At 42.0% G+C, this 16,164-nt stretch overlaps 1 protein-coding gene across 8 annotated transcripts in view; it reads right to left on the reverse strand.

Moving 5' to 3' along the window:
* Positions 1–16,164, reverse strand: part of uts2r1 (urotensin 2 receptor 1) — a 97,168-nt gene that overhangs the window by 20,427 nt on the left and 60,577 nt on the right. The window lies entirely within an intron of this gene.

Consider the following 16,164-nt stretch of genomic DNA (forward strand, 5'->3'; position numbering starts at 1 on the left):
GCTATTAGCTCATTCATACGATGGTTTCTGTCATTCAAGAGTTAACTAAATATGATCCCTTGTGTTAAGTCACTCTTTCCTCAGTTAGTTCCTCATGTAGCCTACATTTTCTGGTTTGGATGATAATTGTGTTATGCTGTCACTACTTCTGTGAATGTCTGAACATTAAATAAATAAAAAAAACTGCTCACATTGAGGACATAACATTGTAAAGACTGTGTTCGTGCAAAATGTTTCTGTGAATAAAAAACAGTGTGGCTATCTCAAATGCTGACTGTTGCGTCAATCGTAACTAGCATTCTAATCACACCGGTTTGAGAGTACAATGCAGGAACCACTGTAGAATGATCACACCTGTGTGTTTGTATGTGTCAAAGTGTTAATGAACGTATTACCTTTGCTAATGTGTGTGTGTGTGTGTGTGTGTGTGTGTGTGTTTACGTGCCTATGTGTGTGCTAAATAACTTTTATCTTCACAATTTAAGCCTATCTAATGAAGAGCCTGCTTAGGTGATGAATGTCACATTACCATGAGTACCCAACTAATTGGGTTCTACTGTATGGTTCGTATATTATGTAATTCCTTTCCTTTTCAAAACGTATTATAATATCACTGAAATACAGGAAATGAATACAACTTGAGCAGCAGAACTGTAATTGATACAGGGAATTAGACTAGGCCTATAGGCACTGTAGGGTACTCTATGCCTGTAGTGAGTAATATTGGACTTGGAATAAAAGGTTATCTATAACATATGAAAGTCATTTGAAAGATCAAAGAATGTTGACATTTTAAAATATAGCTCTTGGATCCATCCCCACGACATCATAGTCAAATAAACTCTCTCTTTTAATGATGAAAGTACCCTCGCCCGCAAAGCACTGGAGCCAATATCTGACCTGTTTCAGGAAACCAGGCATCTGTCATGGGTCAATACTTCACAGGAACTTCAGAGTTAACTTTTTTTTATCAAAATGCATTTTTGGCAGGAATGCATCTCGAACATGTGAATGTTCATGTGCCTTAATAACAAACTTTTATGCCAACTGTGAATACTAAAATTACGAGCCTAGAGCTGACAAGGTACAAATCTGTCGTTCTGCCCCTGAACAGGCAGTTAACCCACTGTTCCTAGGCCGTCATTGAAAATAAGAATTTGTTCTTAACTGACTTGTCTAGTTAAATAAAGGTAAAATATAAAAATGAAATAGTTGGTTTAGCCCAGGGCCTGATTGGTGTCACACTTTTTCCCCATCCCTAGCAAACACAGCTGATTAATCAAATTGCATTCTAAACTGAAGATCATGATTAGGTGATTATTGGAGTCAGGTGTGTTAGCTGGAGCTCGGACAAAACTGTGACACCAATCCGGCCCTCGAGGAATGGAATTGCCCACCCCTGGTTTAGCCAAAGAAAAAGTCAGCAACCTTTCCACTAGCCATGATTGGCTGAGATAATGAGTGGGCCGGACATGCCAAGAGATGAGTTTGAATTGGTCCGCCATATAGCACGCTTCTGTCTATTTGAGCTGGTCAGTATGTCTAGTCCTGTGTAATGCACATGTTTTTATGTATCATGTATTAAAACTGCATAAGTGTTGCTCTCCACTTTTTGGAGGACTGTGTTTTGAAATCAGTGGAATTTGAGAATTACAGCTAAGGAGACTGAGAAAACACCTGTCTTTAAATTTCATCTTCACACTAAGGGCAACCATGGCATCCGACAGAAGATTTGTCCAACAATGAATGATGTATATGAGTAAGATAGTCTAGCTAGCTACATTTTCAGATATTGCAAGTTTATACTTTTGACAGAAAGAGCAATTTGCGTGGCTAGCTATAGCCTAATTTTAGCTAGCTAATGTTGAATCTGGTTGGTTAGCTACCTGCAGATTCATGCAGGGTAGGAACGTTATAAATTGTGATTATGGTTCATTGTTTATCTAGCTAGCTAATGTTAGCTGGCTGGCTCGCTAGCTAAAGTTACATGTATGACATTATTATTCGTATCTCAGAGCCATTTGCTTAAATGGCTATAGCCTAATGTTAGCTAGCTAACATTGAACCTGGTTGGTTAGCTACCTGCAGATTAATGCAGGGTAATAATGTCATGAGTTGGGATTATGATTCATTGCTAGATGTCTTGCTAGATTAATTGCTAGATTAATTGCTACATGTTTTGACAAAAGACTCCACTATGCGTGTAACCATTTCAGGTGCGTTCGTAAATTCAGTCTGGCCATCTACTCCGATTTCAGAGCACACTCATCTAACTGATTAATTTACGAACGCTCAACACCCGTTGAATATAGCTTGTGTCAGTAAACATCAGTAAACTAATCGTCCAGAGTATCCTGTGTGCACTCTTAACGTGAAACACTCTGAATTTACTAATGCATAATCTGACAGCACAGCTGCAGTCACCAACGCTCTGGATAATGGCGAGTAATGTTTAGTGAGCTGTTCTCTCTCACGTAGATGTCTGTTAGTAGCTAGCAAGTTAGCTTGGGTGGTTGACTGCTGTTATTACATTCGGATCAACCCTTAAAGAGTTGGGGCTAAAGCATAAGAGGGTGTGAACAATGCTGAATGGGTGTAGACAAAGAAGGGCTCTCCAATAGTAGTACGAAAACATTCAAAGGCCATTTTCTCAAATGTGAGTTTACAAGTTTATCAACTTTCAAAGCAAAATTACTTTCCCGTTTTTCCTCAGTTGTAGTGTATGAAATACCATTTTGTAGATCTGAGTCTCTACTTTTATCCAATGTAAAAAAACACAATTTCAAATGATGCTACCTATGACCGATTTGAGCAGGTCGGTCACATATAGCCTCACCAATGCGACATGAACATAGTGTCATTTAAGGTGAAGTCTGAATACTACAAGCATACTTTTATGAAAGCATTGGCAGGCAACATACACCTAAGACTTTTTGAGATGTTATCTCACCAGTCCATCAATGATCCTGCATAAAACCCCCTGTCATTTCGGATGACTGTGTGATCTCGCTCTCTGTGGCCGATGTTAGAAAAACATTTAAACAGGTTAACACTCACAAGGCCGCCGGGCCAGACGGAATACCAGGGTGCGTTCTCAGAGCATGCACTGACCAGATGGCAAATGTCTTCTATGACATTTTCAATCTCTTCTTGTCACAGTCGGAAATCCCAACATGTTTGAAGCTGACTACCATTGTCCCTGTTCCCAAGAAATCCAAGGTAACCTTCCTAAATGACTTCCGCACTGTAGCACTCACATCTATAATTATGAAGTGCTTTGATCATGACACCATTATCCCAGACACCCTGGACTCCAATTCACGTAAACAGATCCACAGATGATACAATCTCAACTGTACTTCACACTCCTCTCTCCCATCCTGGACAGGAGGGGAAATAACTATGTGAGAATGTTGTTCATAGACTACAGCTCATCATTCAATACAATAGACCCCTCCTAGCTCAGGACCCTGGGAATAAACACTTCCCTCTGCAACTGGATCCTGGACTTCTTGATGGGCTGGCCTCAGGTGATGAGGTGTAGGCAATAACACCTCTGCCATGCTGACCCTCAACATTGTGGTGGCAGGTAGCCTAGTGGTTAGAGAGTTGGGCCAGTAACCAAAAGGTTGCTGGATCGATTCCCCGACCTAACAAGGTACAAATCTGTTGTTCTGCCCCTGAGCAAGGCAGTTAGCCCACTGTTACCCGGGCGCCAAAGACGTGGATGTCGATTAAGGCAGCCCCCCGCACCTCTCAGATTCAGAGGGGTTGGGTTAAATGCAGAAGACACATTTCAGTTGTACAACTGACTAGGTATCCCTGTTTCCCCTCAGGGCTATGTGCTTAGTCCTCTCCTGTACTCTGTTCACCCATGACTGCGTGGCCACACATAACTCCAACACCATGCCTGTATGTAAATGGATTTCAGATAGTTCTTTTGGCCACCTGTGAGAGTACATGTCATTCCTGTTCATGTTAATCTCACTTTTCTTTCAATATTTTTGGACACAACATATTCTAATATCAAATTAATAACAGTATTATTTAAATATTATAACATAGTGGTAACTCTCCCTACACTGGGGCATACATAGGCACTTGAGGAACTCTTGAGTAAGCCTCACAAAAGATACAGAAGTGTCTTTGCTCAACCGTAACATGTGATGGCAATACAACAGAACAGATGAACCAGAAAGACATTTACTCTCACTCCCATACTATAAGCCACACCTCCAGTCTTCTGATCTGATCCAGCATCAATAACCAACCCAACAACCAAACTGAGTGGCCCAACTGGCTCGGCCAAAATAACCCAACATGTGTTTTGTCCAATAATTATCCAAATTGGGTTGTTTTTATCCCAGCATTTTAAAGAGTGGAGGAGACTCTCAAACAAAAATGATCCATCCTTTTCTCAAGTCACTGGACATTTGCCAATAAAATGCAGGGGAGTGCCTGTCCCAAAAAAATCAGTCTCACCAGGACGCCAGCCCATCTACACCTGCAGCATTGTGGTAGCCCATGAAACAAAGGAATAGCATCCGGTGTGAACAAGGGAACAGCTCAGTCGGACTTGAAGTTGGATTTGAAGTCGAAATCGAGGTTAGTAACTGTTGATCTGATGTCCAAAAGTGCTCGGTCGGTCATATGTGATAATAGTATGAACTTTCCGTACAAAAAACAAACAATAAAAGTCACTAAATGGCAAAGTCGGGTTGGAACTCATAAAATGACGTCTTTCTCCGTCGGCATCATCTTTCAATGGAACCATAAATGGTCAGTGTGTTCATGGCCATCATTGCTGTATATGAGGCATTAGCAATCACAACAGACACAGATTCAAGTTGTTTGAAGCCAAATCCGTCTCACCTCACGGTTGTAAACAAATCAAAGCGCCGACAAGGACCACTTTTCATATCACTCCGCTCTTCTCTTCTGAAGATCTTTTGATCAACAGAGTGGGAAAAAATTTAACTGCCTGCTGCTGACTTGAAATAAATGTTTTTAAAAAATCCAGAGATTAATGTTTCACCAGTTCTCAGTAGTCGGTTATCTTAGTTTTCCAAGGGTATTTGAAGTGTGTTAGTTGAAGTAGTCCGAAGTAATCAAGGGGACAGCGGGACACCAACAGGTAAGGGTGCAACGTGAATACAAGTCTGAAGAAAAACATGGCAGATGGGGTGTAATGTTCAGTGTGAAGTTAAAAAAAAATCTGTTTTGCTCACAGTTTTGAAAGCAACAGTTTGTAAAGGTTAGAAAGTTTAGATGATTTTAGGTGTCCAGAAGTTCTAGACTACGTAAGCTACTATTAGGTCATTGTGTGTGCATGTCATTGCATCTGGTCTGGCATCATGTTGAAGTTATCTCCTCAGAACTTAGAAGAACATACAGTGCCTTGCGAAAGTATTCGGCCGCCTTGAACTTTGCGACCTTTTGCCACATTTCAGGCTTCAAACATAAAGATATAAAACTGTATTTTTTTGTGAAGAATCAACAACAAGTGGGACACAATCATGAAGTGGAACGACATTTATTGGATATTTCAAACTTTTTTAACAAATCAAAAACTGAAAAATTGGGTGTGCAAAATTATTCAGCCCCCTTAAGTTAATACTTTGTAGCGCCACCTTTTGCTGCGATTACAGCTGTAAGTCGCTTGGGGTATGTCTCTATAAGTTTTGCACATCGAGAGACTGACATTTTTTCCCATTCCTCCTTGCAAAACAGCTCGAGCTCAGTGAGGTTGGATGGAGAGCATTTGTGAACAGCAGTTTTCAGTTCTTTCCACAGATTCTCGATTGGATTCAGGTCTGGACTTTGACTTGGCCATTCTAACACCTGGATATGTTTATTTTTGAACCATTCCATTGTAGATTTTGCTTTATGTTTTGGATCATTGTCTTGTTGGAAGACAAATCTCCATCCCAGTCTCAGGTCTTTTGCAGACTCCATCAGTTTTTCTTCCAGAATGGTCCTGTATTTGGCTCCATCCATCTTCCCATCAAGTTTAACCATCTTCCCTGTCCCTGCCGAAGAAAAGCAGGCCCAAACCATGATGCTGCCACCACCATGTTTGACAGTGGGGATGGTGCGTTCAGGGTTATGAGCTGTGTTGCTTTTACGCCAAACATAACGTTTTGGATTGTTGCCAAAAAGTTCAATTTTGGTTTCATCTGACCAGAGCACCTTCTTCCACATGTTTGGTGTGTCTCCCAGGTGGCTTGTGGCAAACTTTAAACAACACTTTTTATGGATATCTTTAAGAAATGGCTTTCTTCTTGCCACTCTTCCATAAAGGCCAGATTTGTGCAATATACGACTGATTGTTGTCCTATGGACAGAGTCTCCCACCACAGCTGTAGATCTCTGCAGTTCATCCAGAGTGATCATGGACCTCTTGGCTGCATCTCTGATCAGTCTTCTCCTTGTATGAGCTGAAAGTTTAGAGGGACGGTCAGGTCTTGGTAGATTTGCAGTGGTCTGATACTCCTTCCATTTCAATATTATCGCTTGCACAGTGCTCCTTGGGATGTTTAAAGCTTGGCAAATCTTTTTGTATCCAAATCCGGCTTTAAACTTCTTCACAACAGTATCTCGGACCTGCCTGGTGTGTTCCTTGTTCTTCATGATGCTCTCTGCGCTTTTAACGGACCTCTGAGACTATCACAGTGCAGGTGCATTTATACGGAGACTTGATTACACACAGGTGGATTGTATTTATCCTCATTAGTCATTTAGGTCAACATTGGATCATTCAGAGATCCTCACTGAACTTCTGGAGAGAGTTTGCTGCACTGAAAGTAAAGGGGCTGAATAATTTTGCACGCCCAATTTTTCAGTTTTTGATTTGTTAAAAAAGTTTGAATTATCCAATAAATGTCGTTCCACTTCATGATTGTGTCCCACTTGTTGATTCTTCACAAAAAAATACAGTTTTATATCTTTATGTTTGAAGCCTGAAATGTGGCAAAAGGTCGCAAAGTTCAAGGGGGCCGAATACTTTCGCAAGGCACTGTATATATATATATATATATATATATATATGTATATATATATATATATATATGTCACGTGTGCTCCCTCTCCGGCTTCTAGGTCACCAGGCTGCTCATTATGGCGCACACCTGTCACCATCGTTAAGCACATCAATGCATTATGACACTTTGATTACCTGCCCTATACATGTCACTCCCTTTGGTTCCTTCCCCAGGCTTTATTGTTTCTGTTTCATGTCTGTGCGTTGTTCGTGTTTCTTGTTTTGTATTATGTTGTGTTTATGTATAAAAACACTGACTCCCTGAACTTGCTTCCCGACTCCCAGCGCACATCGTTACATATATTGTCCATTTTTCCTGGCTGATTCATTTATACCATTGATTTACCTAGCTGAGATATAGACTGACAGACTCTTTAAAAGTTTGTATCTTGCTTGATTTTAATGGCAAGAATGTTTAAATATAGAATTGATTATGGCTCGCACACTGCCACAGAACACACACAAGCATTACACCTAATTCACAGACACTAAGTAGATGTTGTTTAACCACACACACAAAACCATTATCACGCTAAGCCTCAGGAGCTCTCAGACTAGCCAGATATTTATGTTTGAAGGTACTGCATGTGAAAGCCCTATGGCTGGTATAAAAATTGGGAAAGAGTTCAAGTTACCTTAGCCAAACAAGCCACCATCACTACTGAGACTGCTTCGTGACTACTTCAACAGGTGGTTTGTGTGTGTGTGCGTGCGTATGGGCATGTGCGTGTTTATATGTGAACGTGTGTGTGCGTGCTTGTGATGTATTGAGTCTTAGGGAGGTTGGTTTGTAAATGCTTTGTAAATACAGAATGGCCCAATGGTGTTTTTTCTTACAGTGTAAGCTGTGGGGGGCAATGAGTCACTGCAATGTGTGTGTGTGTTGATATACTGCAGTGTGGCAGATCCAGCAAGGAACCTGGATTGAAGAGAAACGGGTTCACTGAAACTTTAGCTCAGCAGCTCTGTAGAGAGACAATGGGGTTCTAGAATGGAACTACAAAATTGAACCCACAAAACTGCATTCTACAACATAGTAAAAAATGAAAGTCACAAAATTATGAATTAACCCAACATTCTAACATAACTGAAATCTTGTTGACAGTGACTTTATGATGTAGGATCTTAAATTAATAGTGTTTAATTCTTCATTTGAACAGTGAATTTCAAACACAAAGACCAGGGAGGGTTTTCAATGATTCACAAAGAAGAGCACCAATTGGTAGATGGGTAAAATAAGTGTCACGACTCCTACCGAAGGTGGCTCCCCTTCCTGTTCGGGTGGCGCTCATCGTCATCGGCCTGCTAGCTGCCACTGATCCCTTTTCCCCCTTTCTGTTTATTGGTTTCACCTGTGTTCATTTTAGCCTGATTGGTCAGGCTTCATTTACCAGCAGGCCCGCCTGGGATTGTCCGATGTACGTGTGTACATGTCTGTGTGTCACAGTTTTCCCATGTGCTTGGGTTTTTTGCTGGACTGTTTAAGTCCCCCGTGTTTGGGGCATTTGTTTTGGTTGGCGTATGTTCACCGTTGTTGTGCATTAAAAGTTAGCACTACCCTGAACTCTCTGCTTCCTGCGCCTGACTTCTCACCCACTACACCCCAGGCGTTACAATAAGCAGATATTGAATATCCCTTTGAGCATGGGTGAAGTTATTAATTATACTTTGGATGGTGTATCAATACAGGCTACTTTCCTAACTCAGTTGCCGGAGAGGAAGGAAAGCGCTTAGGGATATAACCATGAGGCCAATGGTGACTTTAAAACAGTTTAAAACAGAGTTCAATGGCTGTGATAGCAGAACTGAGGATGGATCAACAACATTGTAGTGAATTCAAAATACTAACCTAATTGATGGAGTGAAAAGACGGAAGCTTGTACAGAATAAAAAATATTCCAATACTTGCATCCGGTTTGCAACAAAAGTCACTAAAGTAATACTGCATAAAATCACTTTCTGTCCTGAATACAAAATTATTATGTTTGGGACAAATGCAATACAACATATTACTGAGTATCACACCATATTTTCAAGCGTAGTGGTTGCTGTATCATGTTATGGGTATGCTTGTAATAGTTAAGGACTGGGGAGTTGTTCAGGATAAAAAAAACAGAATGGAGCTAAGCACAGGCAAAATCCTAGAGGAAAACCTGGTTAAGTCTGCTCCCAGACTCTGGGAGATGAATTCATCTTTCAGGACCACAACCTACAAGACAAGGCCAAATCTACACTGCAGTTGCTTACCAAGAAGACAGTGAATGTTTCTGAGTGGCCGAGTTCAAAAGAAATCAGCCAAGACCTCAGAAAAAAATGTAGACCTCCATAAGTCTGGTTCATCCTTGGGAGCAATTTCCAAACGCCTGAAGGTTATACCCTGACTACACCGCTCGCGTCGCAAAATAAATTTAGGAATCTATGTTATTAAATTATTGCATGCACACTGCTCGCACGTGCCAACGAGTGTCTGCATTTAGCCATGGGCTAAAATAGAAGTCATTCCTATTTCTGACGCAGATCACACTGCAAGTCCTGCCTCTCCCATCTCCTCATTGGTTTATAGAAGAAGGTACCCATGTGCCATCTTCTCATTGGTGATTGAAAGATGAACTGTTTTGCCGGTTGTCATGGTAATACTATGAAAGTGTAGATGCCAATCACCATATAAGTTCAAAGATGAAAAACCTGTAAGGATGACTAGAAACGATTCGGTTGACCGTTTTATGTGTGGATTAATTGTCGGAGTAGAGGACCTTGTGCATTTCAGGTAAAATAACAACTCAATGTTTATTTCAGAGGACAAATTAGCTACCAACAGCAAGCTAGCTAAATAGGACAAATTAGCTAGCAAGTGCAAGCTAACTAGCTAAATTGGCATACATGTTTAATGCTTTTCGACCTGTCCCCAAATTAATGTCATTGGTTCAGAGTTTGTGTTGATATTTTAGCCTGCGTGTCATGATCGTGTTTGGTATAGGGGGACAAAAAAAATGTATGCACAGTAGCACACGATGGTGCATGCACGCAGCCGGTTTGGGTTCCATGTGAAGGTACCACGTTCATCTGTACAAACAATAGTACACAAGTATAAACACCATGGGACCACATAGCCGTCATACAGCTCAGGAAGGAGACGCGATGCTGGAGGAAACAGGTACAAAAGTATCTATATCCACAGTAAAATAGGTTCTATATCGACATAACCTGAAAGGCCGCTCAACAAGGAAGAAGCCCCTGCTCCAAAACCGCCATAAAAAAGCCAGACTATGGTTTGCAACTGCACATGGTGACAAAGATCGTACTTTTTGGAAAAATGTCCTCTGGTCTGATGAAACAAAAATATAACTTTTTGGCCATAATGACCATCGTTATGTTTGGAGGATAAAGGGGGAGGCTTGTAAACCAAAGAACATCATCCCAACCATGAAGCACAGGGGTGGGAGCATCATGTTCTTGGGGTGCTTTGCTGCAGGAGGGACTGGTGCACTTCACAAAATAGATGGCATCATGAGGGGGGGAAATTATGTGAACATATTGAAGCAACATCGCAAGACATCAGTCAGGAAGTTAAAGCTTGGTCGCAAATGGGACTTCCAAATGGACAATGACCTCAAGCATACTTCCAAAGTTGTGGCAAAATGGCTTATGGACAACAAAGTCAAGGTATTGGAGTGACCATCACAAAGCCCTGACCTCAATCTTATAGAAAATGTATGGGCAAAACTGAAAATGCGTGTGCGAGCAAGGAGGCCTACAAACCTGAATCAGTTACACCAGCGCTGTCAGGAAGAATGGGCCAGAAATTCACCCAACTTATTGTGGGACGCTTATGAAAGGCTACCCGAAACATTTCACCAAAGTTAAACAATTTAAAGGCAATGCTACCAAATACTAATTGAGTGTATGTAAACTTCTGACCAACTGGGATGTGATGAAAGAAACAAAAGCTGAAATAAATCATTTCTCTACTATTGTTCTGACATTCCACATTCTTAAAATAAAGTGGTGATCCTAACTGACCTAAGACAGGGAATTTTTATTAGGATTAAATGTCAGGAATGATGAAAAATTGAGTTTAAATGTGTTTGGCTAAGGTGTATGTAACTTCAACTGTATGTAGGCAGCAGCCTCACTGTGCTAGTGATGGCTGTTTAACAGTCTGATGGCCTTGAGATAGAAGTTTTTCAGTCTCTCGGTCCCAGCTTTGATGCACCTGTATGGACCTCTTCTTCTGGATGATTGGAGGGTGAACAGGGAGTGGCTTAGGTAGTTGTGTTCCTTGATGATCTGTTTGGCCGTCCTGTGACATCGGGTACTGTAGGTGTCCTGGAGGGCAGGTAGTTTGCCCCTGGTGATGCGTTTGTTAGACTACACCACCCTCTGGAGAGCCTTGCGGTTGCGGGTGGTGCAGTTGCCGTACCAAGTGGTGACACAGTCTGATAGGATGTTCTCAACTGTGCATCTGTAAATGTTTGTAATGGTTTTAGGTGCCAAGTTAAGTTTTCTTAGCCTCCTGAGGTTGAAGAGGCACTGTTGTGCCTTCTTCAACACACTGTCTGTGTGGCTGGACCATTTCAGCTTGCCAGTGACGTGTATGCCGAGAAACTTGTGGCTTTCCACTTTCTCCACTGCGGTCCTGTCTATGTGGATAGGGAGGGGGGAGGGGGGGGTGCTCCCTCTGCTGTTTCCTGAAGTCTACGATCATCTCCTTTGTTTTGTTGATGTTGAGTGAGAGGTTATTTTCCTGGCACCACACTCCCAGAGGCCTCACCTCCTCCCTGTAGGCTGTCTCATCATTGTTGGTAATCAAACCTACTACTGTTGTGTCGTCTGCATACTTGATGATTGAGTTTGCCATGCAGTCATGGGTGCACAGGGAGTACAGGAGAGGGCTGAGCACACACCCTTGTTGGGCCCCAGTGTTGAGGATCAGGAAAGTGGAGGAGTTGTTTCCTACCTTCAACACCTGGGGGTTGCTCATCAGGAATCCAGGACCCAGTTGTACGAGGCGGGGTTCAGACCCAGTTACTCGAGCTTGATGATAAGCATGGAGGGTACTATGGTGTTGAATGCTGACCTATATTCAATGAACAGCATTCTTACATAGGTATTACTCTTATCCAGATGGGATAGGGCAGTGTGCAGTGTGGTGGCAATTGCATTGTCTGTGGATCTATTGGGGCGGTAAGCAAATTGATGTGGGTCTAGGGTGACGGGTAAGGTAGAGGGGATATGATCCTTGACTAGTCTCTCAAAGCTCTTCGTGATGACATAAATGAGTGCTACGGGGCGATAGTCATTTAGTTCAATTACCTTTGCTTTCTTGGGTACAGGAACAATGGTGGCCATCTTGAAACATGTGGGGACAACAGACTAGAATAGGGAGAGATTGAATATATTCGTAAATACACCAGAGAACTGGTCTGCGCATGCTCTGAGGACGTGGCTAGGGATAATGTCTGGGCCAGCAGCCTTGCGAGGGTTATCACGCTTAAATGTCTCACTCACATCGGCCACGGAGAAGGTGAGCCCATAGTCCATGGTAGCGGGCTGCGACGGTGGCACTGTGTTATCTTCAAAGCGGGCGAAGAAGGTGTTTAGCTTATCCAGAAGCATGACGTCGGTGTCCACAAAGTGGCTGGTTTTCCCTTTGTAGTCCGTGATTGTCTGTAGACCCTGCCACTTATTTCTTGTGTCTGAGCCGTTGAATTGCGACTCCACTTTGTCCCTATACTGATGTTTTGCCTGTTTGATTGTCCTGTGGAGGGAATAACTACATTGTTTGTATTCTGCCATATTCCCAGTCACCTTGCCATGGTCATATGTGGTGGTTCGCCCTTTCAGTTTTGTGCGAATGCTGCCATCTATCCACGGTTTCTGGTTAGGGTAGGTTTTAATAGTCACAGTGGGTACAACATCTCCTATACACTTCCTGATGAACTCAGTCACCATGTCAGTATATACATCAATCTTATTCTCTGAAGCTACCCAGAACATATCCCAGTCCGCGTGAACAAAACAATCTTGAGGCGTGGATTTGATTGTTCAGACCAGAGTTGGATATTCCTTAGCATGGGTACTTCCTGTTTGAGTTTCTGCCTATAGGAAGGGAGGAGCAAAATGGAGTCATGGTCAGATTTGTCAAAAGGAGGGCGGGGGAGGGCCTTGTATGCATCCCAGAAGTTGGAGTTACAGTGGTCAAGTGTTTTTGCAGCTTGAGTACTACAGCCGATATGTTGATAGAACTTTGGCAGCCTTTTCCTCCAATTAGCTTAGTTTAAAATCACCAGCTACAATAAATGAAGTCTCAGGATATGTGGTTTCCAGTTTGTATAAAGTCCAGTGAAGTTCTATGAGGGCTGTCGTGGTATCGGCTTGAGGGGGGATATACACGGCCGTGACTTTAACCAAAGAAAATTATATTGGGAGATTACACGGTCGGCATTTGATCTGTGAGGTATTCTAGGTCGTGTGAACTAAAGGACTTGAGTTCCTTTATGTTATCACAATTACACCATGAGTCATTAATCATAAAACATACACCCCTGCCCTTCTTCTTCCCAGAGAGACATTTCTTCTTGTCTGCGCGATGAACTGACAACCCAATTGGCTGGACCGACTCAGACAGTTTATCCCAAGAGAGCCATGTTTCCGTGAAACAGAGTATGTTACAATCCCTGATTTCTCGCTGGAAAGAAGCCCTCACCCTGATCTCGTCTACTTTATTATCCAGAGACTGAACATTTGCGAGTAATATACTCCGAAGCGGTGGGTGGTGTGAGGGCCTCCTAAGTCGGACTAGAAGACAGCTCCGAAGACCTCTCCTTCGCCGGCGTTGTTTTGGCTTCTGGAATCAGTTCAATCGCCTTGGGGGGTGCGAACTAAGGATCTGCTTCGGGAAAGTTGTATTCCTGGTCGTAATGCTGGTAGTGCTGGTGAGTTACCACCACTCTGATATCCAATAGTTCTTCCCGGCTGTATGAAATAACATAAATCATTTTCTGGGCTATCAATGTAATAAATACATAAATCAACAAAATACTACAAAATTCCTAAGGGCAAGAAGCGAGACATCCCTCTCTGTCAGCTCCATTATCTGATGTGAATGGCGTCCCTTAGAGGAAAACCACTTTAATTTCACGTGATCACGTGTGAATTGTTCCACAAACACGTTTTCATGTGATTACGTGATCTTATGTGAAGTTACTGTGATAAAATGTTACAATATGTAAAGCAACTTGAGATAACATCAAACTACAGATGTGAAAACGTGATCACATGTGGTGTTCCAACACATTTTCACATGATTTCACATATGAAATTTCATGTGAATTCATACGATTATCCACGTGAAATCATGTTTTTTTTCTGTAAGGGGTGGGCACCATTATCCTCCTGACTCTCACCATTTGAATTGCTGGACCATAAAACAGTTTTTTTTGTCCATGAGGTAGTGCATCAAGCAGAAAGGATGTGTGCAGCTTAGTGGCATCTTGTTATGAAGCACTAATAGAAAGTTCTGAGAGCCTCTATAAAGGCTGCCAAAGGGAAATTTCTCGAGTTGCAGCCGAGACAAGACACAAAGAAGCGCGCACACACACACACACACACACTCAAGCAATGTCGAGATATATCTTTTTATGTTGAGATACATTTATTTATGTGGACTGGAGGTCGCCGACAAGTGCAACACTATATTTGTATTCCCTCTCTGTGAAACAAACATGTCACAATAGTCAGGTTTGAAATGGACACAAGATTTGTGACACTGTGGGGAAGTAGGATAGATTAGAAAGGGCAGAGAGCACCATTGTATAACAATGTTGCATATTTCAGCAGAAAGGAATTTGGAATATAAAAGAGGAGAGAGGAGGTGAAGAATCTTACAATCAACAGAATATATTGAACCACCCATTACCATCAGGGTCAACGTCTCTCACCTTTCTTTGCGTCTGAGACCAGAGGTCTTGGGGGGAGTGGATGCATAACTTCATATTCAGACCAAACTTGAGAAAATCCCTGCTGTACAGTGTTTCCTAATTGTTTCATGCAAGTGCTCTTGCACAACTATACTGTACAAACAGCAATCTTACCAATACAATTTTGTAAATAAGTTACATTTCACAAGATCGAGCCTTCAGCTTAAATATTACAACGTGAAAATGTTATATTTCTGTAACACAGCCTATAATATAACCTACTGAAACAGCTAGGGTCTATGGACAGCTCAGAGTTGTTCTAAAACAGATTTTGGGTGCAGTTACACTTGCCAGCTGTCTCACATCTTTGTCTCTTTGGACACTGCTCTAGGAGTGTTTAGAGCTGTGTCTTCTCACAGATGAATGGCTTCCCAATCTGTTTTTGTGCTTTAATCAATACTTGACAACAGGTGGAAACAGTGCAGTCAAGCTGAACATAACTCAGGGGCCACAGTCTGCCTTGTGCGCATCCATATTAAGGAACATCTTGCGGATGTAAAACAAGCTGAACGTAACTCAAAGATGCAGATTGTGCATATCCCTGTTTATACACCCTGTGTAACTGAGAAAGGTCTAGAGAGTTGGGAGAGTTGCCCCACAATTTTGCAACTCTCATGGGCGAATTCTGCTGAGAGTAAGTGAGTGAAACAGTATCAGTGGAATATATATAACAGAGTTAGATTTCTTGTATGAACAAAAAACTGGACTCTGAGAACACAGACGTCCAGACATCCTATTGATCACATCCTAGCATTATGTCTCTGCTGTATTTCTAGTGATGGATTATACACACCTCCCAGACAATCTGTTTAACACATATACACACACACACACACACACACACACACACACACACACACACACACACACACACACACACACACACACACAGTCATTGGTCATCCTGTTATATTTAGCTAACAATAGGTGTCCTTCTTTTCGAGGCATTGGAAAACCTCCCTCATCTTTGAGTTTGAAATTCCCTACTCGACTGAGGGACCTTACAGATAATTGTATGTGTGGGGTACAGAGATGAGCTATTCACTCAAAAATCATGTTAAACACTATTATTGCACACAGAGTCCATGCAACCTATTATGTGACTTGTTAAGCACATTTTTACTCCTAAACTTATTTAGGCTTGCC

Source organism: Oncorhynchus mykiss, chromosome 20, assembly GCF_057628025.1.
Source record: "Oncorhynchus mykiss isolate SJ-2025 chromosome 20, ASM5762802v1, whole genome shotgun sequence".
In the NCBI taxonomy this organism is placed as follows: domain Eukaryota; kingdom Metazoa; phylum Chordata; class Actinopteri; order Salmoniformes; family Salmonidae; genus Oncorhynchus; species Oncorhynchus mykiss.